We start from the raw sequence: 6,651 nt of genomic DNA, 5'->3' as shown, positions 1-6,651 counted from the left end.
TAAGCATCATCCTCTTTGGACACTGGTGGCTCACAGCATAAATTTGTCCCTCATCCACTATTGCTGTTGAGCTTGGTGTGTATCATTGTCCTTCACCCCAAATTAGTGTTTTACTCAGTCTCCCTAGTTCTGTTTTTCTGTCTGCTCCCTAATCCCAGCAGCGCTGCATTATCTTTCTGTCAGGCCACAGATGCTGTCATCCTTCCTCTGTAGAACAGAGCTTTGGTTCATTCCTGAGAAAGGAGAGACAGGCCCTGTGGTTTTAGTGGTGTTGGATGCTGGCCTCATCCAGATAACACCACGGTGGAAGACTTTTCCTGATCCTGCCCAAGGGTATCCTGGTAAGGTCCAGAGTGAATTCCTTCCTGTGAAGCCTGAGGGGATGGTGAGGCTTTCACCATAGCTCATACCCAGTCTCTCACACTCCAGTGACTACACCTCCTCTGGCTGGATCTTCCTACCCACATATGTGGCATTGATATGATGTCTTTTCCAGGAATCTACCCAGAAGGCTATGGTCTCTAAATTTTGAATTAGCTATTAGGATTATGACCTCAGGTCACTGATGTGTTTAGGAAATCTCACCAACTGGAATTTTATCTGACATTTTCCCCAGGGTTCTATGCTCTTTCTAAACTTCAAACATAATTACTTAGCTCAGTTTCTAAGTTTTGTCTTCAGTAGCTGTTATGCAAAATAAATTGCAATTCCTGATTCACCAGAAAAAGTACAGCATAATGTACTTAGTAATCATAATTAATAATGCAACATTTTGTTTGCCTATCTGCATTTATTCCTGTTTCACATATTGTACTTTAGAAAAATATGTTGCATACATGGAAATTATAGCTGCCATGGATTAAATTTTATTAATGTACCTTGAAACTCTGTAATAAATTTACATTTCATTTTGAAAAGGTCAATAAATTAACTATAATCTATTGCTAAATTCTTTTTATTGAAATGCCTATAATTTACTATTGAGGTAAATATCATACTGACATTTTTAGAATTATAATGAGAAGATGGCAAAGCATAATAAAGTCTTACTGAATTAAAAGTGTACAGTATGAAAATATGGTATGAACTGAAATTGTTTTTCACTTTATTTAACTTTATTTACTAAATTTAAAATGATACATAAAGGTTTGACAATTATCTTCAAAATTTCAAACATAAAAAATTTCAAACATACCTGAAGAATTATATTTATGTATTAAATCCTGGGAGACAATGTTGCATAGTTGAAATACACTTGTTTGTAATTGTTGCACTTAATTTAACATTGCAAAGAAATTTAGTATGGGGGCTGGGGAGATGGCTCAGTGGAATAAGCACGTCCCTGGCAAGTGCAAGGGCCTGAGTTCAATCCCTGGTTCTGCCAAAATAAAAAAAAAGAAAAGTGTGAATCAAATGTTAGAAAATATATTTAACCAGACATTTAATAATTATTGTCATGAATGGAACTAATAGCTAGAGAGCTAATGTTTTCTTTTTTCTTTAAAAAAAATACTTTAAAATAAGGATGACAAAACAGCATTTGCTTACCTGTGAAGATTCTGATCCCAGTTCCCTGGCTTCAAATATTATAGTGCCAACAATGTATATGTATTTATCATGTCTACATTTAACAGTAAGTAACTGAGAAGACTTAAGCTTTCCTAAATGTCCCTTCCCGTAACCATTTATTCCTCAAGTAATATATTGACAGTATCTTTCTCATAAGTTCGCGAGGAAATTAAATAATTTATCTCATGACAAGTACCTAGAGAAGTTTTTGAGAGACAGCTATTGTATCATTTTATCCGTAACACTTTCTCAGTTCTGTATATTTAATTTTATGCTACATTGTTTTGCCTCACAAACAATTATTAGAAATGATTGTGTTCTGTTAATAAGCAAGACTTGTGATAGGTCTGTCATGTATTTATCTTCTCTTCTCATAACTGTAAAAGGCACCTCTAAGTTGCCCAATTGGAAATAAGCTACAGTGATTGAAATTAAATCCAGGTGGGCCAGGCAGGATAGTTTAGCTGATTAAAGTGCCTGCTTAGGTAGATGCAGGGGCCAGCGGTTCAATCCGCAGCCTGCCATGCCTGCCCCATCCCGGGGGTGCACTGAGAGGGTGACTGAGACTGGGTGTGGAGGCATGTGCCTGTAATCCCACCCTTGGGAGGCTGAAAAAAGCATAATCACTACTAGTCCGATCTGTGTAGTAAGACTCCTTAGACCCTGTACAAAATACAAAACAAAGAAAATAAATTAAACCTAAATTCCTAGGGATCTAAAGAAGTTTTCTCAGCATACTAGCCAATGGACAAAAGTACTGCTGTTAAATATCACTGATGTCCTTAGTGCTTCCTCAAAGAATTCTGGAGCTGGGTTCCTTGATGCAGGCCTTCTGGGGATCCTGCATCAGGAGAGTTTGTTTTCTTCCCTGTGGACACATGCTATTCCCTCCCAAGACCCATGGGATATTGTCTTTGTCTTCTCTGCCTACAATGTAAGTGAAATGAGCAATATTTTTGTTTATGAAAAAAATCACTTTCAAGACATAATCATATTTATTTCAAAGTAGATTTATATAGATCACGAATGAAAGTATGGAAGCAATTATTTAATTATCTTGCTTTTCGACAAGGACTTGAGAGCACTCTGCTGTGAGTATGCAGTTACTAAGCATCAAATGTAGAGATGATGAATAAATATAGATAGGTAGCATCATAATATTTGGACCTAAAGGGCCAGCGAGACAACTCATCAGACTAAGCACCTGCTTAGGCAAACGTAAGGACCAGGGTTCTATCCCTGGTCACACATGCCTGTGTACTTTTCTAGATACTCATCATGAGGATTCATTTAATGCATATTTGTTGATTCAAAATATTCAAGGAGTAGTTAGGAATCGAGCATCAGAAACTGTAGTAAATATTGGTAAGAAATTGAACAAAGAAATAGGAGTTGTATATCAAAACAGATTTTACTATTGTAAAGTAGAATGGATGAAGCTTTTAAATTTTTATAATATTTCTGAATAATGAAGAAAAAATTAAGCTTGGGGTTGGGACACGGCTCTGTGGTCTAAGCATCTGCTTGGCGAGGGTAGGGTCCTAAATTCCATCCCTGATTCCAGTGCTGGCGCTGGAACACTAGGTGTGTTGGTGCACGCCTGTAATCCCAGTGTTGGGAAGACAGAGATAGGAGGATCACTATGAGTCTGAGCTGAGTAGCAAGATCTTCTACAAAATAAACAAACATTTTTTAACAAAGGAAAATGTTAAGCTTAGAGATTAACACACAAAAAATATTAAACAACACACCTTATTCTTTTCTTCAGTATTTTTAAATATAAAAATATAACCAACACTTTTGAAGACTCGTTTTTTGTCTGATACCAATATTTTAAATGTTCTTATTTATAACTGAATTTATACTTTGTCCTACACCTTCCATTATGTTCACATTTTAGAGATTATCCTGATTTAGATCTGCCCTTTGTTGCTCTGTGGGCATGGAAATCTGATCTTGGAATTTGCAAATTGCTCTTAGTGCCTTCAGATTTTGCAGACTCAGCATTCACCTTTTTAAAATTAGGCCCATCCTCTGTGTTATGCATTTATATTTATTACATCTAGGAATTTAAACATAGCATGCTTACTTTTTTGTTTTTCTGAGTTGATTTGCATGTGAGGGGAAATATTTTAGATGTAGATATTCCCTCTTTCTTCTTAAAATTGACCATCATTTAAATATTTACTGGGACACTGCAAGGTCATATTAATTCAAATTCATGACCTTTGAATACCAGAAGTGAAATCCCATAAGGGTAGTTATGCATATGAAAGCTACAGTTATTTTCTTTTAAAGACATATAAATTTTATTATACTGAAAAAGACTGTATTAACACTAAAATATTGTCCAGGGGAAAGCAGAATGTTTAGGAAAACATTGTGATTCAAACACTATAAGTGAAATAATTTGACATTCCTAAATATGTGTGTATTCCACATAAAAATAGAACCTCATTTTGCTGTATAATTTTCACATAGAAAATATTGAGCTTTCTCTATAGCATGAAAATTAAAGTATGAGACTGAACTCCTGTGCTTAACATTAGATTCAGTAACAGAAGCTTTATTATTTTCCTCAAAATACCTTAAAAACAAATAGCAATATACTAACATTAAATAGTCATTCCCTGAGAACAGCATATCTGTTGAGGATAACAGTATCTCTTAAGGATAATAATTCCATGATCATCCTGTAATTTCATAATGAAGCTGTACAGTTCCTACAGCCTAGTGGCATAGCTATCAAGAGGGAGTAGAGCCCAAAGTACTCCTTCTCTTGTTTTTGGTGATGATGGTATCAAAAGTCCACTGTGCTGCCCAGGGTATAAAAGTGTAACCCATGATAGCAGATCTGGTACATAATACTTGAAAATGATTAATGAATATCTATGTTATTAGTATATGTAGTAAAGAAATAGAGTAAAAGTAAGAATATTTGCAGTGACAAACACACTGCCATTTATCTTCCTCATGATACACCCCAGCTTTAAACATACCAGAGCATCTATGGCACACTCTGAGGGAGTTCTAGAATTTCTCTTTCCTGAATCATTAGATTTGCACTGTGATTTTTTTTCTCTCATCTCTGTTTTCCTTTCATTAGATAATGAAGTATTATCATTTAAATTATTAGTATTATATTGACTTCAAAAAGAGATGGCTAGAACTTTAATCATTTACTGTACTAGAAAATTGACTGATTTGTTTGAAAGGGTTGGGATATGTGTCTAGAAAAGTACTTTGGAAAATATACAATCAAAATAGCTCAGGATATATTAAAAGGAAACTTTTCTTTCCTCTCCTTGTCCTTCTTTCCCTCACTCCTCCCTAGCTGTATCAGTCAGCGTTTACTAGAAAAACAGATATAGCACAAAGTGTATGAATATAGAAGACATTCCAAGATAGGCTTACAACAGTCCACCACAGAGTTGAGTGAGAAAGTGTACAGAGTGTGTCTGCCAGTGGAGACCAAAGGATTTGATCCAAGGTCTGGAGCTTACTGCAGTGTCCCAGGCAAGTCCACATCAGGAGGCCAATGGGTCTGCAATGGAAGGCTGTTGAGTCTACACCAGAAGGCTGAAGGGTCCAAGGAGAAAGCTGAAGAGTCTGGGCTACAAGCCAGGAGATGATGTTCAAGTTGATGACAGAAACTGAAGCTCTTCTGAAGAATGGAAACCTCAGTCTTTCCTCATTTCCTTTCAAACCCTCTAAGTGGTGAGCCACCAAGTGGCTCCTTGCACCCTAAGGTGTGGGATTGCCAATTTAGTTAAGCATCTAAACTGCTCAAGTTGACACAATCAGCCAACCTCTACTGGTTTTCTTTAAACCAGTCTACAGATGAAAAGACATGCATATATTCACACCTAACATGTTATAGCTATCCTGCATTGAGACAGAAAGACACTAATTCGCTCACCAAAATAGTAAGTTTTCATTGCTTGATGCTAACACATACCATCTCTTAACTTGAACATTAACACAGGTTTAACAATCCTTAACAATGAACGTTAGTCTGTCAATACTATGTTATATGAGAACCATATGGGGAGAAATAGAGCATTTATAATCCTCTTTCCTATAGCTGATTATAGAGTTGTAGCTATTATTTAGTGCCGCCTTTGTCCACTCCCCACTCTGTATGCCCTTGACTTTCTGCAGGCACCTCAGCAGGTCTTGGTTGTTTAGTTTGCAGACAGATTTCTTTTGTATATATGATTCTTTTGGTGATTCACTATAAAATGATCTTATAAAATGTGTCCTACATTGTGTATTTCTCCTTGCAAAAACCTCAAACCATGACACCTTTCATCCTTTTACTCACTCCCTTCCTAGTTCTTGTCATTTGAACATTTTCTTCCTCTTTAACAATATACATTTGGGACTTTATATACACTTCCTGTTCCTCACACCAGAGAAACTGATATTTCACTTAAGAGTATCATGTCAAGGTGCATCCAATTACATAGAAATGTCTCCAGTTTTTCCCTCTTTATGGCTGAGTGGTATTCTATTGCTTTTTTAAAAAATCCTATAGTCTTCTTTTTCTGTTCATCAGGAAATGGGCGTTTTCACTGTCCTCAACGATCTATGCCTCTTAAGCATGGGTGTGCTCGTATTGTTGTGGCATGATGTTCTGTTTTGGGAGGGAAATATCAAGAAGGGAAAGGTCAAATGTACCTCTAGCTTTAGGTTTTGTAGAAATCTGCATATTGATTTCCTCAGTAGTTGTACCAGTCTACCTTCTCACCAAGAGCAGGGCAGTGTTTCATTTTCCCCACAATCCCACCAGCATTTACTGGTTAGTTTATTGATAATTTCCATTCTTTCTAGAGTGAGATGAAAACTCAGGCTTGTTTTATATGCCCAACAATGATTCTCTTAGATTCTACCTGGCAACCTTATTCATTGAATTTTGATCATACCTGTGAGAGACACAAAAGAAGCCATTCACAGCCATTCCAAAATCGGCAAGAATTATGATGCAAGCATGTCCAAGTTGAGGAGGATTATTTTGAGGGAGGTGATGGTAATATGTACCTTCTTTTCTTTCTTTCTTTCTTTCTTTCTTCTTTCTTTCTT

This window comes from Octodon degus, unplaced genomic scaffold, assembly GCF_000260255.1.
Source record: "Octodon degus isolate 3935 unplaced genomic scaffold, OctDeg1.0 scaffold00025, whole genome shotgun sequence".
Lineage (NCBI taxonomy): Eukaryota > Metazoa > Chordata > Mammalia > Rodentia > Octodontidae > Octodon > Octodon degus.
Note: the sequence above shows the minus strand (reverse complement) of the source record.